This window comes from Equus quagga, chromosome 12 (assembly GCF_021613505.1).
Source record: "Equus quagga isolate Etosha38 chromosome 12, UCLA_HA_Equagga_1.0, whole genome shotgun sequence".
Lineage (NCBI taxonomy): Eukaryota > Metazoa > Chordata > Mammalia > Perissodactyla > Equidae > Equus > Equus quagga.
In genome coordinates this window covers 102829131-102852016 of record NC_060278.1, presented here as the reverse complement: position 1 = coordinate 102852016, position 22886 = coordinate 102829131, and the positions used below count along the sequence as shown (strand labels likewise).

The 22886-nt window shown below is 43.1% G+C and overlaps 1 protein-coding gene and 1 pseudogene across 2 annotated transcripts in view; one reads left to right on the top strand and one right to left on the bottom strand.

The window, feature by feature from the left end:
* Positions 1-22886, bottom strand: part of TSHZ2 (teashirt zinc finger homeobox 2) — a 434675-nt gene that overhangs the window by 63490 nt on the left and 348299 nt on the right. The window lies entirely within an intron of this gene.
* Positions 6986-7239, top strand: LOC124248770 (NADH dehydrogenase [ubiquinone] 1 alpha subcomplex subunit 3-like; annotated as a pseudogene).

Sequence of the window (22886 nt, the reverse complement as noted above, 5' to 3'; positions counted from 1 at the left end):
GTGGTGCTGCTTCAAATCAATTTGTCTGACTTCAGATGCTCCTAATTATAAAATGTTTTTTCGCCATGCTATTACTTTCTGAAGAGGTTTCCTAGGTAATCTATCAGTTGGGAAGTAGATATTTTGATGCCCATTGTATGGATGAGAAAACTAATGCCCAGGAGGTTGAGTGATTCCTGGGAGCGAGAGACCCTCGTTTAAGCCCTGCTTTGAGTTGTTCAAGCTTCCACTTGATCTCGGACAACCAGTTTTCCTGGAGATGGTGAGGTGGTTGCTCTATGGCTTCTGTAAATTTCAGGGTTCCGGGCAGGATTTTCTCAATGTTCTCTCTTGATCACTATCTCTGGAGGCTCCTTAGAAAGACACACGCTGACTTTCATTTACTGATTGTGAATGACCTTGGGCGAATTACCACTTGAGTTTCTTTATCTGTACACCGGGGATACCCACGGACCTCCCTCTTTTAGGGTCACTGTCATGAATAAATTAGATAGAATCAACTAGGTAGCAGCTGGCACATAGGAAGCACTGTGTGCATATGAGCTAATATTTTTGTATTATTCCCTTTCAGATTCTTAATCCTTTTCAACTTTCGTCTCTCTGATTAATCCGAAGTCATTTAACATGTTATTGGAGCATTTCCTTTTTTAAAGCCCCCACTTCTTGTAACATCCCGTAGCTTGACCAATGATGTAGTAATTTATTTCAATGTCCCTTCTTATTCCCACACCCAGGACAGTGATCAGTCAATGGTATGTCCACTTGGCCGTGCTCATGAATTAATGAACGCTGTTAACATGGTTTGAAGAACTTGGTTACAAGTATTGTCTTGCAGCCCAATCTCAGATTATTGAAAAACAGTTGGAAGGGAAGTTTGAATTGGCCACAGCTTTTATTTTTAATCCCTTGAGTTAGCTGATGTCAAATCCAGCCCCATTGTCAAGACAGGAAATGCTGGGTCCTCTGGAAAATGTCTTAATAATTTCTGCATTATTTATTGAAGATATTTGGCTAGCTCAACTGGGAATGATTTTTCCATTTGGAAATGTGTCACAGAATGCCCCGGACAGGAAATAAACTTAAGGATCCCGAGTTTGGAGACCAATCCAGGCTCTTCAAACACACTCAACCCCTTCTCGAGTGGAATCTTTGCTCCTAACAGTGCTGCCATCTGCACCTACTTCTCGCTTGCTCACTCATCAATTCTAATTGCATAGTTCCAGATTCTATCAATCCTTCGAGATTCATCTAGAAGTCACATTTTTTAATTCCAGAAACTACTTTTCTAATACAACATATTTATATTATGCTTTACACTTTTTGAAGTGCTTTCACAGATAACTCATTAATCTGGTTGAATGTTATCTGCCCATATTCTTCCCCTTCTGTCTCCTGTGACTGAACGCTCCCTTCCCCATGGTACTTAAAGCTTCTCTATTCCCTGTGTGCTAAAGAGAACGTGGCTCCACCAGCGTGGCTCTTAGGCCTGGTTGTTTAAACCAGGGACACGGGTGAGAGAAGTATTTAAAGGAGCCAGTGCTGTCTTGATTCGTTTACAATTAAAGGGCAGAGAAGTTACACATGGGAAGCAGAGGGGAGGGACCTGGGACGTGGGAAAGTGGAACAGAGCTGGGAGGCAGGGTTGGAGGGGACCAGGGAGCACTTTTTTGGTGAGTTGTTAGGGACAATTGGCACTTCATGAGAATTGGAGCTTTGCGGGAAGCGGGTGGGTAAAAATAATTGAAAAGTGATTTTTACTAAACTGGTGCCTCACCCCTTTGCATTTTGGGAGAGGCTGCAGGAAAGACGTGTACTGTTCTACAAGCATCTTTATGTGAATGGCATTTCTCCTGCGTACAACACCCGGGCCAAAACGGGCCGGACCTTAACGAACTGAGGTTGGTACTAGAATTTATGTACGGATCTCTCCACTCTCTCGGCACTCACATTCTCTAGGAAGCTTCCTGAATGCAAGGTTCGGGTCTCATTTTTATTCAGGTTACCCATGAGGCCTTGATCCTGATTGGTTTCTTCAGCGAAAAATGCTGATGTCCATGTCTTGGAGACAAATGCTTCCTAATGAGTTCGAGCTCTTGAATGTCTTTGGGCACGTCTGTCTGACTGACATTTTCAGGCCAGTCTTTTGTGCTAGACCCAGAGTGCACAATGGACAGGGCGCATTGGGCTCAGAAACTGTGTATTTGCCTTTTGACCTTGCCCCCAATAACTATGCAAGCTGGGCAAGTTATTGAACTTCTTTTTGCCTCAGTTTCCCTATCAAAAAATTTTGTTTCCATTAGACATTAAAAGAAAGAGAGAGCAATTGGTCCACTTTTCCTAAATTGACGGAATCATAGAATAGAAGGATCAGAAGAGATCTGAAGAAATTAGCTGGCCCTGAGATGGCAAATAATTTTTATTAGCTGTTAACTCTAATCATTGGGAGCATCTACCTAGAGCAGTTGTTTTCAACTGGTGTAATTTTCGTCTCCCACCAGGGGTAATTGGCAATGCTTGGACACATTTTTGGCTGTCACAACAGGGATGGAGGCAGAGTGTGCTACTGGCCTATGGATGGTAGAGTTCAGGGGTGCCATGAAACATCCTACAGTGCACAAGACAGCTTTCCACAGCAAAGGATTACCGACCCAAAATGCCCATAGTGCCAATTTGTTCTGAAGGATTTGAAGTCTGTGTTTTCCTTGAAACTCAATGGGAAAGAATGCTATGATTGATTAGTGATGTCTGCCTTGGATACAAGAGGTGGAGTTAGGAAGCACATGTGTTTTTTGTCTCTATATAAGGCCAAAAACCTATTTCGCAGAAGGGGAGATTAAAGCCCATGTAGCTTTTTAAGGCACATGTTAAGCATGTGGGAAATCTCAGGCTAAATCAATTGCTTTTTTACCTGAGCTGCATTCCTCAAGAGCAGAAAGTGGATCAGTATAGTTCACTAGCACATCTCCAGCTTCTAGAACAGTGCCCACACAGGGTAGACATTCAACAAATATTTGTTGAATTAATAAATTGAGTTTTTGGCAAGGATAGCTGTAACTCTGCCAACTCTAAGCCAGTTTTATTCATTTATATAAAACTTATTTTCAGTCTTAATAATATACATAAAAATAATAAAACTAATACGAATATGAAAACGCTTGAGCAATTATGATTTTCTTTGAAATTGGTGCTTGCTCCCTGGCTCTCCTTATTCCAAACGTCCACTGGGAATATCTGTTCATGGCATTCTAGCTTCTGTTCTGCAACCCTTTCCCGGAGAGCATCTTCTACACACATCTACCTAAAGGGAGGACAGCAGGCTTACCCTTCAACCTCAGAGGCCACATTCCTTGTGGAGGGCACCTCAACCCCACGAAACACAGGACAACCTGTGAGCAGGGCCAGCAACTGGGAGGAGTCCTGGATGTCCAGTGACTTGATTTTTTTTCCTGCTGATTTTCTGGTTGACCTGGAGAAGGGTCATTCAGCACCTCTGTTTTATCTTTTCTAAATGAGAACAAATGACCTCTTCCTTTCCCCACTTCGCTTAAATGGAAGAGATGGAAATTATGGAAGCAGATATAATTTTTAAAAGACTTCATTTTTTTTAGTACTTTTTAATTTAAAATAACTATAGGCTCGCAGTAAACTGCAAACAGAGTAGAGTCCAAGTACTTTCCCCCCAGATTCTGCCCGTGGTGGCATGAATCTTACAGAGCTGCAGTACGATAATCAAAGCCAGGATATTGACCTTGGTGCAGTACTGTTAACTAGGCTACAGACCTTAGTTTTGACAATTTTTACATTTGTGTGTGTGTGTAGCTCTGTGCAACTTAATCCCTTGTACAGATTTGTGTCATCATCACTACACACAAGATACAAAACTACTTAGAACAAAGCATCATGGTATTAACAGTTACCATTTGTTGGGTACTTGTTATGTCACAAGCACTCAGCTGGGCGTTTTATATATATTACATTACTTAATTTTCACAACAATCTGGCAAGGCAGATGCTGTTTGTCTTTCACAAAGAAGTAAACTGAGGCTCAGAATGCTTAAGTAATGTTGCAAACGTCTCCTGTCCGATGAGTGAATAGCAAAGTTAAATCTGTTGGATGCTAACATTTTCCCTCATTTAATAACTATATGCTGGGATTAATTTTAAGAAAAATCACCCAATAATATCACCATTCAAGGATAACCATACTTAACAATTTGGTCTATTTCTCTCTAGTCTTTTTCTATGAATATGCAAATTTAAACTTAATTAGAATTAAACTGTATGAACAATTTCTATCTCACTTTTTCTTGACTTAATATCACATTTTATACATCATTAAAACGCTCCAGAATGATTACTTTAGAGATTACCCAATATTCCATTGTTCTATGATGGAACAAGATTTCTCTGATGCCCTTTCATCGGCCAATAAAATTGCTTCCAAATTCTCATTATTAGAAGTACTATCATAGTGAACATCTCTATACAAAAGCTTGCATGTGAAAATCCAAAGATATTCTTAGGACTAGATTCTGAGATGTGAAATTATTGAGTCAAAACATAAGAATAGTTTTACGATTCTTAATAGTGTTGCTTAAATTTTCAGAAGGCAATGTCTTTCAAACAAGGCAGAGCTACTCTCAATCAGAGGCTGGTGAATTACAGCCTCCGGGACAAATCCGGCCCTGCTGCCTGGTTTGTAAATAAAGTTTTATTGGAACATAGCATATTTATTGGAAACAATATGCTCATTTGTTTACATATTGTCTCTGGCTGCTTTCACACTATGTCAGAGCTGAGTAGTTGCAAAAGAAACCATATGGTTGACAAATTGAATATTTACTATTTGGCCCCTTATAGAAAAAGTTTGCTAGCTTCTGCCCGAGATAAAAGGTATGGATAGGAGATAACGATGGCAACTTTGGTCAGAACCATTATACCAAGCATAGCTTTGTAGTGTGGGCACGCATAGGAGAAGAGGTTGTTACAGTGTATCCTGGAGCCCACCTGTCCAAGCTCTCAGACTTTTTGTTCTCTTGTGCCAGGGGAGAGGCACACAGCTGATGTTTAATAAGTGCCTGTTATTTGCTGTACTAAGAATTGTTGCTGCTAAGTATGGGGTTGACAATAATATGGTGACATCCCCATCCTCCCTTCTCCTGGCTTTGTGTGGCTCCTGGAACTGGTCCTGGGTGGATAACTTCCTTTTCACACTACAGCTGTATATAGAAAAGCAGCTCTGTTATTTAAATTCTCCAAGATCAAGGATGTAAAATGAAGGCTGCTCCTGGCCCCACAAGACATCCAAATAAATCTCACGGCTTCCAAATGTGACTGTGTCACCCTGGGATTAATACCAAGTAATCCAGTGCCAACATCAAGACAGTGAAAATAAGCATTTACTCTCCCGGAAAATCATTTTATACTGATTACAAGTTGTAGCCTGTCACTAGGATGTGAATTGAAAATGTGCACATTTGCAAGGTTAATATTTCTCTCTAAAGTCACTCTCTCCCCTGCCTAGCCCCCCCCCCCCCCCCCCCCGACACCCCCGGCTCAAAAGGAAACAGGAATCTCAAATAAATATTTGTCCTGAGACATTCTTATTCAAAGATACAAAATTTAACCAGCTTTTCATTTACCTCCAAGACACCAGGACAACATGAAAACAAGCAGCAACGCTTTAGCAGCAAACGGTCTAGCCTCCGCACTACGGCGTTTCAGGCTAGATAATTCTTTGTCGTGGGTGCCTGTCCTGTGCCTTGCTGGATATTTAGTAACACCCCTGATCTCTACCCACTGATACTGGTAGCACCTTTCTCTCAGTTGTGACAACCAAGATATCTCCAGACATTGCTAAATGTCCCCTGGGGGTCAGCTCCCCCCCAGTTGAAAAAGATAAGATCTAGAGACCTCGCAAAAAGCAGGTACCCAACCCAATAATGTCCAAACAGCAGATCATGGCCAACTGCCTACCTTGCTAGCTTCATCTCTGTCACTACTTTACCTCCAGCATTTCAACCAAAGCGTGCATTCTCTGTCACCTCCTGGCATTTGCTTGTCCTGCCTGGAATTCTCTCTCCTAATTTCTCCAGTATGGAAAGTCACCTCCTCAATGAAGTCTTCCATGATTACCCTCCTCCAGGCCCAATGTGAAGTTAGATAGTTTCCTCCAGTCTCTCATGGCTGTTTCAACAGGCAGTGGAGAAGGTATCACACAGGAGTTGAGCTCTAAGTCAGGGCTTAAAGAAAAGACTGCATCGAACAAAATTACCTTGGAAAATCCCTGAAATCCCCCTTAAATACAGCATGAATGGTTTTGTAGAGTCAGCTGTGTTTAGCCATTTTTGTGCCTGCTAATATTTAAGCACTGAGTTAGACTGAAGGAAGGAATACTGGGGGACTTTACATGGGGACGTCTGGGTCTTCAAACATTTCTTCCTCTAGGAAATCTCTGAGAACAAATGGGGAAAAGGTCAAGCATTCCAGTACATTCTTAATTGCCCACAGGGTTTACTTCATTTTGTTTGAATATTGAACCTCTGTAATCTTCTTCTCCGTGAGTAATTCGCATTGGAGGAATTAAGCCAGGTAACACACGTGAAAGTCCTAACTGGAGCCCCTGCCGCAGGGCTGGTGCACGTGGAGGCTGTCTCAGTTTAAATCTAACCGACACTGTTGTTTGAAATTTACAGAGAAGAACTTGGCCACTTGCTTCCTGTATTTCTAAACTGGCCTCTTCTCTTGTGACTACAGTTGTCAGGCTCTTGACCGTTGGCCCCAAGTCCCCGTAAACGCCTGTATCCTCACAGTAGATTTGGGTTTTTTGTTTGTGCGTTTTGGCGTGCGTTTCCCAATGGACTAGGAGTTCCTTGAGGGGCCCTGCCTCACTTCTTTTTGTATCCCGAAAGCCTGCTGCACAGCGAATGCTCAATAATTTGCATGTCAAATGAAGGCATACGAAATGTGAGTTTGGGAGACCAAGATGGCCGCAAGGCCTGTCACCTTCCCCAAGAATGCCTGGGCCAAGGAGCTGGTGCTGGTTGTGTCCTTTGCCATCTGGGGCCTCGCTGTAAGTCTGCCCACCTCAGCCCCCGCACCAAGTACTCCAGCCTGGTCAACAAGGCCACACCCTACAACTACCGAGCGCCCCTCCGAGATGATGGGAACATGCCTGATGTGCCTAGCCAGCCAGAGCACCCCCAGGGCCCAAGCTTAGAGTGGCCGAAGAAACTGTGAGCACCTCCGTTGACATGGAGGAGGCCCCTCCCTGTGGCCCGCAATAGCAATGTGAAAACTGAAGATAAAACATGGGAGTTTGAATTAATGACATCTCCAGCATGTCCTACGTCCAGTTTAAAATCCCTCCCCCTGCTGAGTGGAAATATTGCAGAATGCTCTAGCTCAGGGGATCTGTGAATTCTATCGCAAGCACAGAACATAGTTTTTGACACACAGGAGGTGCTCAAAAAATATTTGTCATCTTATTATTGAGTCTTTAAAATGTTTTAAACGTAGGGCAACATGACGGTGTTGGAATGGCTCCAGGGACCGGTGTGGCGTTTTCTCCGTCGCTCTGATAGAGCGGGTAAACCTGACTTTACTCTTAATGATCTTTTAACACAGCCTTAGCTTTTTGCTACTGCTCTTGTCAAATCCACCAGCTTGGAGGCGAGTGGCACTAATGAAGTTCCCAACAAGAGAGGACCCAGAGTCAGGCTGGATTCCTCCCAGTTGGAGACCTGAGAACGAGAGAGATCTGGACAGCCCCCAGCCCTGACATGGTTTACCCGCTCTGGCTTTCGCCTACAGTGCCAAATGACCATGGCATTTTCTATGACTGCTGTTCTGTCCTGTCTAAACAGGTACCTGTACTTTAATGATGTCCAAGGAAGGGAGTCCAAAGGCAGAAACCATCCCTGAAGAATATCCCCACACAGAATCAAGGGGAAAGAAAACAGATCTGAACATGATCCCAAAGCCGGGACCCAGATGGTCAACTGAGACCACGGGCCAGAGCAAACTTCCTGTTGTTTCTCCTAGGAAGGCCCTCCTCTTTAGACAACTGTTTTCTGCATTTCAGATGGTGGATGCACGGGGGTTTGTAACAGAAAGTGAGGCCCTATGGAGCTAGATATGCCTGGAATTTGCATTGGGGCCTTAATGAAAATTCAAGCGAGAGTGATTGCTCCCACTTCTGAAGGCCTTCTAGGTAGAGGCAAGCATGTGAAGTCAGAAGCCAACGAGAGGAAGTGACAGCCATCCTTCCAGACCTCTGAAATCCGGATGACATCAGCAAAGGTTATTTAATTCCAAGGTAAAACCAACGGGCTATTCACACAGAGTGAGGAAAAAAAGAATTTATATCCCTTTCATATATAAAAAGAAACAGATGTGATTTTCTTTACAAAAGAGCATTTCATTAAAAAAAAAAAAAGACGAGGCGAGGCAGAGTTAACATAACCATTATTCTCCATCTCAGGAAAAGCAAATCCTGTTTGCCTGTCATTATAGAAGGTAGCAAAATCCTTTCCTCCAGTGATTGGTTGTAAACATTCCAGCGCCTTCTGGGAGAAGGCCTCTGTTTCCCATCTTACACTGAAGCCATTTTCCTAGACTAATGTTTTATACACACGGCTCAGATACAATGCAAACTCCCGGCACCCCAAAGGCAACGGGGCATTCATTTATACTAAATCAGAAGTGTCACCCTTGGCAACCTGCAGCACTGAAACATTTATTCAGTCTTGCATTCCTGGCACTTAGAATTATTTCTTTCATGCCTGATAGCCAAATTACAATATGGCAGGTTTCCCTGGAGCCATAGGATCATTAGTGCCAGCTCACAACATACTTTCAACTGATATGGCATTTCATGTACAGCTGCCAATCAAAAAATGGGATATGCAAATGAGGATGGGAGCCTTGGTGTACAATTCCTGTACCGTGAGCTCCTCACAGATTTCCTTAATGACTAGCAGTCATTCCGCTGAGTGGAAGAAGTGGAAAGAACACAGAGGAAAATTCCCCCAGGAAGCTGGTTGCGAGAGCCAGAAGTTTTTACATTTGATTTCCATATTTATTCTCTTTCTTCCTCGCTCTCGTGTGTTTCTAAACAGTGGGCCTAAAAATACTTGAGCCGGGCTTGTTATATAAATACAGAGCCTTGTCATGGCCATTGAGGGTCTCAGGCCACGCCAAGACCTGATGCGTGGGTTTCATCTAAATACGTGACTGTGGGTCCAGCTCCTCCAGTGGCGAGAAGGCAGGCTCATGTACGGGCTGGTGGGGACAGCGGATGAAATATCCTCTGAAAGATGGAGGTGAGGCTGGCTCTTGGGAACCAAAGTCCTCGCCATGGGGTGGGGGTGTCCAGTGTGACTGCCCCTGCTTTCCTCTCTGCTTTGCTCCCTAGATTCTGGCCTCCAGAGCTTTCTTTTCAGAGTCTCAAAAGTTCCGAGCTCCTTCCTGCCTTATGCAGGCATGGGCTTTGTGCCTCCTAGTCATCCCTCGCACCTGGCCCAGCGCCGAGGAGGAGGTAAATCACATTGATTGAATGAATGAGCGAAGCTCCTCGCGGACCAGTTATTGCCTAATTGAGAAGACTCTGTTGGGGGTCCCTGGATGAAAACTCAAGGTCTGCCAGCGACCTTAAAAACATCTCTGTGGTGACAGGGGGGTAAGAAAAATATTAGGAACGAACTGTGAGAAAGGCTTGCCATGCCCCGTGAATGGAGAATGGCGTCTCCGGTGTCCCCACGGCTCTGAGCATGGAGCATGTCCTTCACCGTTGTACGGCTGTAATCTGCTTTCCTCCTCCGAGGGAGCATGGGAACCGCCCTGAGGAGTGCAGTGCGAGGGCACATTAGCTCACCTTTTTTCTTCTTGTGGGGTGAAAATATTTCCTTGGCTGGTGTGTGTGTGATACTAACTTCTGAGTTTTCCTTTATTTTTGAGAAGCTGAAATATCCTAGGGCGGTCATCAGACATTCCAACGTGATAAAAATTACTTCTACGAAAGGCTTCTAGCCTTTCTGCTTCCTGTTTCCACATAATGCCTATTACACATGGAATATTTTTCCTGTATCACCAGATCTGGATTGATCCCTTTATTTTTTAATAGGAGAGAATATAATGTCACGTAACTGCAATTTTAGATGTATCCTCTGTTTATGTCTAAAAAACTGATTTGAGGGTGCTCAGTAACGCGGTTACCATGTGGCCCCTCACTGCTTTATTTTCTGGTCAGGGAGTATTTTCACTTGCAACCAGGTGAAACAGGCATGATGATCATTTTATCAAATTGAACACAGGTCCAGAGAGGTCAAGTCTCTTGCTGAAGTCACACAGCTGGGAAGTGGTGAGGTTGGGACTGTAGATGGCAAATTCAGCACACATTTCACAGATACTACTCCCCGGCAGGATTTCGGGAACGTCGTAAAAGTGAGGCCATAAAGAAAGAAGATATGATACGGACTGTGTGATGCCCTCTCCACCAACAAATAAAATTGTTAAAAATGCTGTTTTCTAATCTTAATTTGATTTAAGTAAATACGTCTGCATGTGGCTCGAAGCAAATGGCTTTATTCCTGAAGCAGTTTTGGGACTGCACTTCTGCCTGCCTTTGTTCTGGGGTTCCCATCCCGGTCACATCTCTCGCCTGCAGTAATGAATGTCTTCCTTTCTTCCCCCTTCCGTCCCTTCCTGAGATTTGTCTGTAAGCAAGAGCCAGCTCCCAGCTCCCAACTGTGTGCTCCCCACATAAATTTCCCCGTATTTCTGGAAGAAGTCCCTCCACCTCACAGCTCCTCGGGGATCTGGCTGGCTCTCACACCTCCCCTTGGCCGAGGTCACGGGGGCCTTCCCAGGGGCACCATTCGGACGGGTTCAGGTTTCCAAACGAGCAGAAGGGCGGAGAGCTGGGCCTCGGGCGGGATCCCCATGTCGTCCTGAGGAGCGCTCTGGGAAAGCTTCAAATTGCAAAAGTCAGATCTGGCTTCTTCAGAAAGCCTCGGCTTTTTACTTCCCTCCTGACATTATATTAAGGAACAGCTAATCATTTATCATGGTAAACTTCCAGAATTGAAATAACCAGCAAGCTCAAACACATAAATTTAGGAGGAAATGGAAATAGTGCATGTTTTCGGTAAGTAACAAATAGCTATGAAAGCCATAGATTTATCCACCCCATAGAACTTCCAGGGTCCATCCTAGGGTATTCAGGCTGACTGCAGGCTACAAATAAAAATGATGCCTAACATTTGTGTAGTCTTTGTGGTATTCAAAGCATTTTCATAGACCGTCTCTTGAAAGCCCTGTAAAGTAGGGATTAGTTCCCATTTTACAGATAAAGAAACTGAAGGCAAGAGAGGAGCAGTGACTTGCCCAAGGCCACAGAACTAGGAAATGGAGAGGCCTGTCTTGAACCCAAGCCGTGGGATTCGTCCTTCCCCTCATTGCAGGTTGTCTCTGTCCTGAGAGTTTTGGGTTTGGGGGTCACATATGCAGTTACTATTAATCTTGTGTGAGTCTGTGGTCCCAGTCTCTGAAGGGCTGAATGATATAACCCAGACAGGAAATTGCAGGCTCGAGGGAGCCATGGAGTACCTGAGAAAGGCCACAGGGCACAAGAAGAGCAACTGGAATAGCATTATCCTGAACCTGCTATTGCTTATCTCACCCGACCTCCCCTCACAGCCGTTCTGTGCTGCTCAAGCCCCCCACACTCACCCCCACCTTAGCACCCTGCGTTGTGTTGGCTCACATGGTGGGATAACATTGTGATGATTCATTGATTTTTCCCCCCTTCTCCAGGTCTTTTAACCCCTGTGAATGTTCCCCATTTCATTGGGGTTCCGTCACTGAGGAACCAAGATCCTAGCATAAACAACAGATTTGATAAAATACTTTCTGAGCCAGTCTTTGTCCTCACTCATCCCCAACCCCAGCGCCGGAGGTGGAAGGAAAGGTCAGGCTTTGAGGAAGGAAAGGATCTCAGGAAAGAGGAGAGAAAGACGCTGGGGCAGGTCTCTGAGGAGTGCTCTGAAGTTTGACTGCCCCCCCCCTCCCTCGTGGGGTTAGATCTAGGGAGGGAATGAAAGAATGCCCTCAGGTAAACTTGAGGGTCAAAAGGGTCAAAAGGAGAGCATCCCTTGCAGCCCTGGGAAGCCCCTCAGAGCGCCATCCTCTCCTGCAGTGTGAGCCATCCCTGTCTTGATTTTCATGGTATTTGAGCAGCTTTTGGAAACAGCCAAGCTTCCCTTGTCCCCAAGAAGAGCAACGAATTCAGCTGAGAAGAAAGAGCTGGCTGACATAGGTAAGTCTTAACGTATGAGACATTGTTAATTTGTGAAAATTGCTGCCCCATGGAAGCCAACTGCTAAAGTGAGTGATGGTGGTAAAGAGAAAGGAGAAAACCATCTAGAAAATCAAAGATTGATGGAGAGGATTTTGTGTGGTACTAGTATCCTTAAAGATTTTGCAACGTATCTTTTGGATAATCAAGGGTCTGCTATGTACTAATTCTCTCCGAAGAAGAATGAGGAAAAATTAGCATGTACTGTGGACTGGCTTCATGCTTGGTATTTTACACACATTATCTGCATTCTCTGATTTAATCACCAGTTGGAGGTGGGAATCATTATTCTCATTTTCCAGATGATACAGCCAAGGCTTATCGGATAAACGAGTCACACAAAATCACGTAGCTATTCAGTGATGCATCCTGGATTAGCATCACTCACACAACATTCTGCAGTCATGGGCTGGAAATAGAATCTGAATTGGTGAGACCAGCATAGTCATCACTATAGTATCTCTTTTATTATAAATGTTTCCTAGTTTTTTGGGATAGAGAAGATTTCCTAATAAAACTAATATAATAAAAATTATTGTATACTATATAAATATAATAATATATAATGATAATAATATTATGGTTATTACCATTATTAAAAATAAAGATGTACACAACTCTGCTCTCTTGAGCCATCCCCAAATTAATCCCTCTTAAATATGCAGAAAGGGGCTACCTGCTTCTCCAGTGAAGTCTTGGCAATGAAGTTGATTTTTCAAGAATCTCATAATCAAACCAATCAATTGGATAATCAACCTGGATAATCTAAGATTGAAAAATGAATTCTGCATCCCCACCGGCTACCCCCATATATTTTCATCAGATTTTATTAAATAAAGGATGCAGACTCCTTTTGCATTGTATGTTAGAAACAGTCACAGCTCTGCGACAGAACAGAGCTTTGCAGCCCTCTGTCATCGGGAAACAGGCTTCATGAATTTTACCATGTCTGAGAGCTATCCATATGTTCCATTATTTCCCTAATCGTCTTGTCAGAAAAATTAACATACTTTTAAAAAACTTCACCTCATTTAGTTATACAAAATAGTACATAATTGCTAAAGAAAATCTTTTTTCCTCTCATATTACCTAAAATCACCTGTACTGCAAGATAGTAGTAGGAGACCCACATTTTTGGAAATACCAGAATGGAAGAATTTAGTGTAGTTTTCGATAAAACTTTCATCACACACACACACACACACACACACACACACTTTATCAACCTACAAGTTAGACTCCCCTCAAAGTTGGTGACACTGATGTTGAAATGACCTAAATGACATTCACTGGGTAAGCAGACACAGATTATACTGTCCATTTTGGTAACCGGTTTCTCAAAAGTAGTTTTCGGCGGCCTTTGCTGCGCACTGTCTGTCCCAGCCCTTTCTCCACAGTTTGCTACATTTGTGACACCTCAGTGATTTTTCTGCTTTGCCTTCTGACCTTCCATGAGGGAAATCTATGGCAAGATCATAAAGCCTGTAGAAGGAAGAGGATTTTAATCACAGATGTCTTGGATAATTATTAACCAGCAAGCCCCTTGGAAGAAAGCCATTTTTTCCCGTAGACTCTTGGGGTTGTTTTGACTTTTCCCCCCGCGGTGTCAAAGGTGTCCCTTAGAAACTTTCCTGTTTGATTTAATTGCTGTTTAATTCCTAAAACATTGCTTCAATTAGACATCCTGATTTATGGCACCATTGGGCTTCTCTTGGCAAAGACGTCCCAGGAGGCTGTCCACTTCTAATTGACTGGTTTTAAACAAGCTCATCTCTTCTGCTCTGAGAATGTCTGACTGTGCTTAGGAGCATCGGAAATATTATATCCTTGAGTTCGTGTCAGGTTACTTTCCGAGACTCAAAATTAACCTAATAGTTTGAATGACAACTTAATCAATTTGCTCACTCATTCTATGTTTATTGAAGGCCTTTTACGTGGTAAGCACTGTCCTAGGTGAGAGAGATGGAAAAAAGCAAAGCTAAAGAATAAACAAAAAAATCACACAGTACCTGTCTGCCCCATGTCGTTAGTCCAGTGTTTGAACAGCCAGAGTGAGATAGGAAACATTGAATCCAGTGTTTCCCGAGAAAGAATAATTTGTTTACTGTCTTCACAACTTTCCATATTCTTGATCATCTCTGATATTATTTTCTTTTTTTTTTTTAAAGATTTTATTTTTTTTTCCTTTTTCTCCCCAAAGCCCCCTGGTACATAGTTGTGTATTCTTCGTTGTGGGTCCTTCTAGTTGTGGCATGTGGGACGCCGCCTCAGCGTGGCCTGACGAGCAGTGCCATGTCCGCGCCCAGGATTCGAACCAACGAAACACTGGGCCGCCTGCAGCGGAGCGCGCGAACTTAGCCACTCGGCCACGGGGCCAGCCCCTGATATTATTTTCTTTAGTAAGTTTATTTACATCAATTCACTTTTAAAAAATGTAAATACCGTCTTTAGCTTGTCTTTAGCAGCATCTGTGAAGTAATAGGTTCCATGTGGCAGTTAGAGTTTTAAAATACATATTAAAATTAATTTTATAATACATAAATGGGCAATCCAAATAAAAAGTATTCATTAATTACACTGCCTAAAATCTCACTTATTACTAGAGGTGTACGTTTTATATTTTGGAAAACACTGATTTAATCCTCAAATGCATTAATTGAAGTCCCAGGATGAGAAAAGGACTGGACAGGGGTTTAACTTTGTTATGAACGTTCAGAGTCTTAACAGGGAGGCAAACCTGTTGGGACCTAAAAGTAAAAGGTCAGTATCAATTTGAAGAGTTTACTTTGGCCTTCCAGCTTCAGATGTGGGAGATTTTGAGTGAAATTTTCCTTCACTAATATTGCATCTTTGGTCTCTGCATTATGTCCTAGTATTTTTATCTTTGAAACAGAATACCTGGAGAAAGCTGGAGTTTCTCTCATCTTAGGATATTTTTGTACAAATGGAGAATATATTTGAGGTAGTCATCAAATCCAGAAGTGGGCAAACTATGGCCCATGGGATATGGCCAGTAGCCTGTTTTTGTAAGTAAAGTTTGATTAGAACACAACCATACCCACTCACTTATGAATTGTCTATAGCTGTAACAACACAGTTGAGCAGTTGCAACAGAGATGGTAAGGGCTGCAAAGCCTATAGTATTTACTATCTAGCCCTTAGAGAACAGGTTTGCTGACCTCTATAATTGATAGATTCTGACCAAACAAGGAAGCGCCAAGGAATAGTCTTGCTTCCGAGCTACTGAGAGAGCCCCGTTTGCCTGGGAACCTTTAGAGGGCCACACGAGGATGTAGGACTCCCCAACATGCTAAGAGTCTGCAAGAAGAAGGCACAACTAACTACGATGTGAGGCACTCATCTTTCAACTGGGATGAAGGTCCCATTCACAGGTTTTCTCCTTCTCTGTCCCATCCTGTGGGATGTTTTGCTGGTGTGAAGAGAGAAATGATAATGTTCTTGAAAGGGATTATAAAATGTCACACTATGAGAACAAGGCCTTGACTTCCACAAGCCTTGGCCAAGATATATACTTTTGAGCTAGACTTGTGATGACTTCTTGGCTATTTCCATGAGGCCAAGGACATCATGTTCAGTAAAGTGCACTGTGATTCTGTGAGGCATACTGACCCATGGCATCTCTGGAAGAATAAAGATGGTCGCAAATTCTTTGTTATTCCTACTTCCACTCTTTTTGAATCTAGCCTAGGCCTGTGACTCACTTTGACCAACAGAATACAACAAAAGTGACTTCCATCTAGGTCATAAGACACTTTGCAACTTCTGTGGTTCTTTTAGAATGTCTGTGTGGGGAAAGTCAGTACCACATAAGCGGTTTGACCACCCTGAGACCTCCACATTGTGAGGAAGCTGAACTAGCCACATAGGGAGGCTGGAGAGAGAGGGAGGAGAGAGAGAGAGGGAGAGAGAAATAGAAGAGATGCCAAGCTAGTTCCAAGCTGCTCCAACCATCCCAGCTGAGATGCCAGACATCAGTGGAAAAATCCATCTTGGATATTCATCCCAGGAAAGACTTCAGGTGACTGTAGCCCCAGCTGTCATCTGTCTGCAACCGTATGAGTGACCTCAAGCGAGAACCACTATCTGAGTCAGGTCAACTCCTAAAACTGTGGGAGGTAACAATAAATTACTTTTTTAAGCTACTAAGTTTTGAGGAGGTTTGTTATGCAGCAATAGATCACCAGAATGTCCTCGTTATTCCGAGGTCCTAAGGAGTCCCAGAAGATGGTGGGATCTGCTAGCAGTAGCCAGCAGTAATTTCAACACATAGTTCCTGCTCATGTCTCCAGCCCAATTTAACACCACTCTTTCTATTGCTTACTATTAGGATGACCCATTCATCTTGGTTTGCCAGGACTTTCCCAGTTTCAGCACTGCAAGCCCCGCATCCTGGGAAACCCCTGAGTCTGGAGCAAACCAGAACAGTTGGTCCCCCGATTTACTACACATTAGCCCCGGTGACTTTCTTCTCTTCCTCAAATCCATCAAGTTCCTTCACACCTTGGAGCCTTAGTACGTGTTTGTATCCCCTCCTCATTTGGCTAACTTCTCTTCAAACCTCATCTTCTCAGAGTGGTCTTCTCTAACTTCCAAGACTAGGAAATATAGACTCTTGTTAACACAGACTCTTACAACAGTTTCTACTTCTTAGTAACACCAAACTCGATTGCCAATTATTTATGTATTTATCTGATGAATATCTTCTCCTCTGCTAGTTGATGAGATTCAAGCCTATGAAGATTGTGTTTGTTCTTGTTGCTGTTATCATATCAGTATTGGCATAGGAGGCACTCAATAAATGAAAGAATAAATGAACGAAAGAAGACAAAGTGGCAAAGCTGGTGAGTAGCCAGAACTACAGTTTATGTCTCATTTGGAGGGAAAAGGCAGAAAGGGTCAGAACTGTTCAATCCTTTTGGTAAGGTGATGACCTGATTTGACCCAGGTGCCAGGGCCAGGGCGGGAAACATGATGTCAGTGCACAACAGTGTTTCCCAATGGTTCTAACAAAGGCAAATGGCAATTTACAATTGTCTAATATTCTATCTGGTGGTCTGGATGTCATGGGAAGGGAAAACCCCATGGTTTCCCGGGATGGGAAAACTAGCAGTTCTGTTGCTCCAGTGCACGGCTTCCAGTAATTGCTTGTCTGTGCGCTTTCTCGTGCTTCTCTTCCTTGGTAGGTTCAAAGGAGACAGAAGTGCAGTGATGACTAATGGGAGGTTCTAGGAAGATTTATTGGACAATTATCAATGTTTTTACTCACTCAACTTTCCTTTAGTAAGTCATTATTTCATTTGGGGAATAAGTACCACTCATATCACCCCTCAGATCCTGTCATTTCATCTCCTTGCTTTATGCTAGTTTGTCGCCTTGATTTGTAGAAGTATATAGACTGTGGATCGGAAGAATTTCTCACGAAATGAATTTGAGTTTTATTCTTCTGTCATTTTCATACGCATGCGGATAAGAGTTGATATAATTCTGTGTTTTTCAAACTGCGATCATTTGTGGGCCACCTTCACTATTTGTGCCATATTCTAGAACCTATTTTATTATTATCCCCTTTTAAAAATTGACTAGGTGTTTTTTTGTTAGTCTCACCCCTAGGTCATAATCCGTGTAATCATGGGTGATGGGCTGGTGTGTGCATATCTATGTGTTCATGTGCACATGTGCATGTATATGAATACAATTCTCAGTGAAATAAATGCCTGAAAATTATAATTTAAAAATATGCTCCTAAAAGCCATAATTTCATGAATTATGACTTGGAATAAAGCTATGTTAAAAAGTAGGTTTTTTCCAACTTAAAATAATCCTATTGGTATATGTAGTGTAAATACCACACTTTGGGAAACAGGGATGTAGTCCAAGGTGATCTGGTCTCCTTCTAACAGGAAGCCAACTGGGAACTGCTGCTGTAACACGAGCCTGTGGCCCAGGAAGAATCTTTTCCAGGCTTCACTTGAATCCCACCCGGATCCTGGTTCCAGAAGTCTGGTGCTATTCACCTGCAGCTCTGACTTTATAAAAATCTCACTCACACAATCTTAGCAACATCCTTGACTCATTGCTTTCTGTCAGATTCCACCATCAGCCACGCCTCCAGCAAATCCTGTTGGCTCAGACTTAAAATATGTCCCGAGTCTTGCTGTTTCTCGTGACTTCCAACCTACTGTAAGTTATCATCATCTCTCTTTGGGTTGACTACCTTGTCCTTCTAACTGGTTTCCCCGTTTCCATTGGGTTGAAAGTATAAGAAGAGGAAAGCCATTTTTAGTTGGTTATTATGTACTGGATACAAGTAAACTCTCATTAGGAAATAAGAAGAAAGGCAATTTAAATATTTAAAACACTTGGAACACAAATGGTAGAATAAAAAAGACCCAAATGATTCGATGGCTTCATAATAACATCTCAGGTCAAAATCAGATAGCCTCTTTTAAAATCCCACTGAACACATTTTCTTCATAATTTGTCATCTGTCTTAGACATAGCATACAGGGTGATTTTAAATTGATATGATATAAGAATAAATACCAAACCAGTGAAAGAAGTCAGCAAATGTTCAGAATTATAGAAAACCATAGAAATGGGCTCTAATTGCATCATTATCTAATCTCCTTACTTTTGAATACCGTTGCTAAGAATGGACTCACTCATCTTATGTCATTTTCTTTTCTTGTGAACTTTTCCATTTTCTCACAAGAACAAGACATCCATATTTTAGGGTTGGCTGTATTTTGTCGTGCAAAGCAGTAAAAAGACTCATCAGAAATGTGATGGAAGGGAAACTCAAGAAGAACAGTAGTTAGAAAAGGCCATAAAGGAATATGAGTGAAAAAGCGTGGAGGACTTTTCTTAAAATTCTTTATTCCCTGGGATGAAGAAAGTGAAAAAGTGGACTGGTTTTCTGCCCTGAAGGCTCTCTGTCGTGATTCCTATAGGGAGCTTTTCCAAGGGGTCCACTGGAGCTTGAAGTCTAGAAGTGAGGAGAAACCAAGTTTAAAAATGTCAGAGGAAATAAAGCCTTTTTTTCTCCTGAAATAGTTTACCACTAATGACATTTTCAAGTTGCTGCTGAACTTTAATTTGGTGTGGATGTTTGGAAGTTGATACAAACTTTCCTTAAGGAAGTGGCTGACCAGCACTGACTCTCAAGGAAAGCTAGAAAAATTAGAGTCACAGAGTCAGGAAAATGGAGGGGACCTTATTGGTAATAGAATCTGTACTGGATTGAATAGAGTGGCCCCCAAGTTCATGACCATTGGATAGGGTGGGTCCTAATCCAATGACTGGTATCCTTATAAGAAGAGGAGAGGACATAGAGACACACAGGGTAGGAGGAGGCAGAGTTTGAGTGATGATACAGCGACGAGCCAAGGAACATGAAGAATTGCCGGGAGCCAGCGGAAATTAGGAAGAGCGAAAGGAGGACCCTTTCCTGGAGCCTTCTAAGGGAGTGAGTCCCTGCTGACAGCTTGTCTTCGGACTTCCATCCTCCAGAACTGTGAGAGAAGAGATTTCTTTGTTATGCCACCCAATGTGTGGTCCTTTGTGTGACAGCCCTAGGAAACTTCTAGCACTCGTCCGAAGAACAGTGTGTGCCTGACTTGCTCTAGGTGTGAGGGCCAAGACAAACCAGTCTGGCAGCCCATACCAGCTCTCTTCCACTTATTGTTCTCTTCCTGGAGAGATGGGCATCCTAAACTTTGCAGAATACGTTTTAATCATTGTATGCTTCCCAGATTTCCAGGCCAGAATCTCCATCCCGAAGAATTCGTAATAGAGGCCATACCCATCTGTAGTGGATTGAACTGAGTCCTCCCGAAAGATATGTTCAGGTCCTAACTGGTGGTACCTGTGGAGGGTGCCTTATTTGGAAATAGGGTCTTTGCAGATGTGACTAAGTTAAGATGAGGTCACATTAGATTAGGTGGGCTCTAAATCCCATGACTGCTGTCCTTACAGAAGCAGAGAAGACACAGAGACACGAAGAGAAGAAGGCCACGGGAATGAAGGAGGAGGCAGAAATTGGAGTGAGGCAGCTGCAATCTAAGGAATGCTGGAAGCTGGAAGAGACAGGAAAGGGTCTTCTGCGAGAGCCTTCAGAAGGGGCGTGGTCCTGCCAACACCTTCATTTCAAACTTCTGGCCTCCAGACCTGGAAGAGAATTCATTTCTGTTGTTTGGAGCCACCCAGTTTGTGGTGATTTGTTATGGGAGCCCTGGGAAACCAAGACACCATCTTTCAGCCAAACCCAGCCCACGAAAGTGTTCTGTGGGCTCACAGTGTTGTTTTTTGAATACTGAAATAGTTGCTAATGTTTACAAATGGGAAGATTTCACAGAGCAACCATGATTTCTGTTTTTTCTTGAAAAACCCAAGGAGGTGACAGTCACCCTGGGATTTCTTTCCCGTGTGGTGCCCACGTTGCTGAGTGGAGCTGCCTCTTTATAAAGAGCTGCCCAGTCCAGCTGTGCGTCCTGTCACTTCTCGAGGCCGGGTCTGCTGGCCCCGTTTATGGCACCTGCCTGTCCTCTTCGCCCTTTTACGCCTGCCTTGACTCGGGATTCTTTTAAACTGCTCTCCTCATTTTAGAGACTAGAAAAGTGAAACCCAGAAATAGAAATTCCCCGCCTCGTGTCACCCAGCGTGTCTGTGACAGGGGAGGGCTGGGCACCCGCACTTCCTACTGTACCGTGCCACCTGCACCCACAGAATGCCACAAGATGTTTCTGAGAGCAGACATCCAGATTTCTAGATTTCACAGACCAGCTTCAAAAAACTTCAAGGAACTGACAGAGTTTTCAACATTTTATTTTGTCGAGAAAGAATGTTAAAAAAAAAATACTACCATTGCCATCTTTTTATTAAAAAAGGTGATTCTGGGGCTGGCCCCGTGGTCGAGTGGTTAAGTTCGCGCGCTCCGCGGCAGGCAGCCCAGTGTTTCATTGGTTCGAATCCTGGGTGTGGACATGGCACTGCTCATCAAACCACGCTGAGGCAGCATCCCACATGCCACAACTAGAAGGACCCACAACGGAGAATATACAACTATGTACTGGGGGGCTTTGGGGAGAAAAAGGAAAAAATAAAATCTTTTTTTTTAAAAAAAAAGTGATTCTAGGGGCTGGCCCCGTGGCCGAGTGGTTAAGTTCGCGTGCTCTGCTGCAGGCGACCCAGTGTTTCGTTGGTTCGAATCCTGGGCGCGGACATGACACTGTTCATCAAACCACGCTGAGGCGGCGTCCCACATGCCACAACTGGAAGGACCCACAACGAAGAACACACAGCTATGCACCAGGGGGCTTTGGGGAGAAAAAGGAAAAAAAAAAAAATCTTTTGAAAAAAAAAAAAAGTGATTCTATCACCAACAAAACAGGAAACACACAAGCTGAGTAAAAATAAAAATTGTGTTGGTTCAAACAGGCTTTTCACGACATCCTCTCAAACCTCACCTCCCTCTTTCTGCTCGCCTCCGTGGTCGCTCTGCCCTGCACCGTCCTCTGTGCCATTCTTTGAACACACAAGGTCATTCCTGCCTTGGGGACTTTCATTTATGGTTCCCTTTCTCCGAAACACCTTTCCCCAACATCTTTGAGGCTCACTTCCTCAAATCACTCAAGTCTTTCCTGAAATGTCACTTCCTCAACGGATCTTCCCTCACACTACTGCATTCTCCATGCCCCCATGCATGCTTTTCTCTTTTTATTATTATTATTATTATTATTTTGTGTGCGTGTGTATGTGTGTGTGTGTGTGGGAGGAAGATTGGCCCTGAGCTAACATCTGTTGTCAATCTTCCTCTTTTTGCTTGAGGAAGATTGGCCCTGAGCTAACATCTGGGCCCATCTTCCTCTATTTTTTATGTGGGATGCTGCCACAGCCCAGCTTGACAAGCAGCGCTGGGTCTGCATCTGGGGTCTGAACCCACGAACCCCAGGCTGCCAGAGCAGAGCATTGAACTTAACCACTGTGCCACCAGTCCAGCCCCTATGCATGCTTTTCTTTGGACACTTATCACCACCTCCATTGTCCATCTCTATTTACTTATTATTTGTCTGCACTATAATAAAAACTATATGGGAACAAGGATTCTATTTTCATCATGCCTAGAATTGTGCTTGGCATATAGAATATACTTAGTAAACTTTATTGAACTGGATCAAATAATATGTAATACTCTATATCAATTAAGTTTCCCTTGAAAACTCCCCAACATCATCTTTATTTCCCCTCATTTTCCTCATGAGAAGTGAAAACATTATCTTATATTGTTAGCAGTTTGTGGCTTGACTTTTGGATAACACCATGGTGATAAAAATTACCATATGATTTTATATATAAAATTACCACCAGGTAATTTTATTTTTATTTACTTTTAAAATTTTTTAAATGTTTTTTTTCTTTTTGAGGAAGGTTAGCCCTGAGCTAACATCTGTTGACAAGCCTCCTTTTTTTTTTTTTTTTTTGCTGAGGAAGAGTGGCCCTGAGCTAACATTTA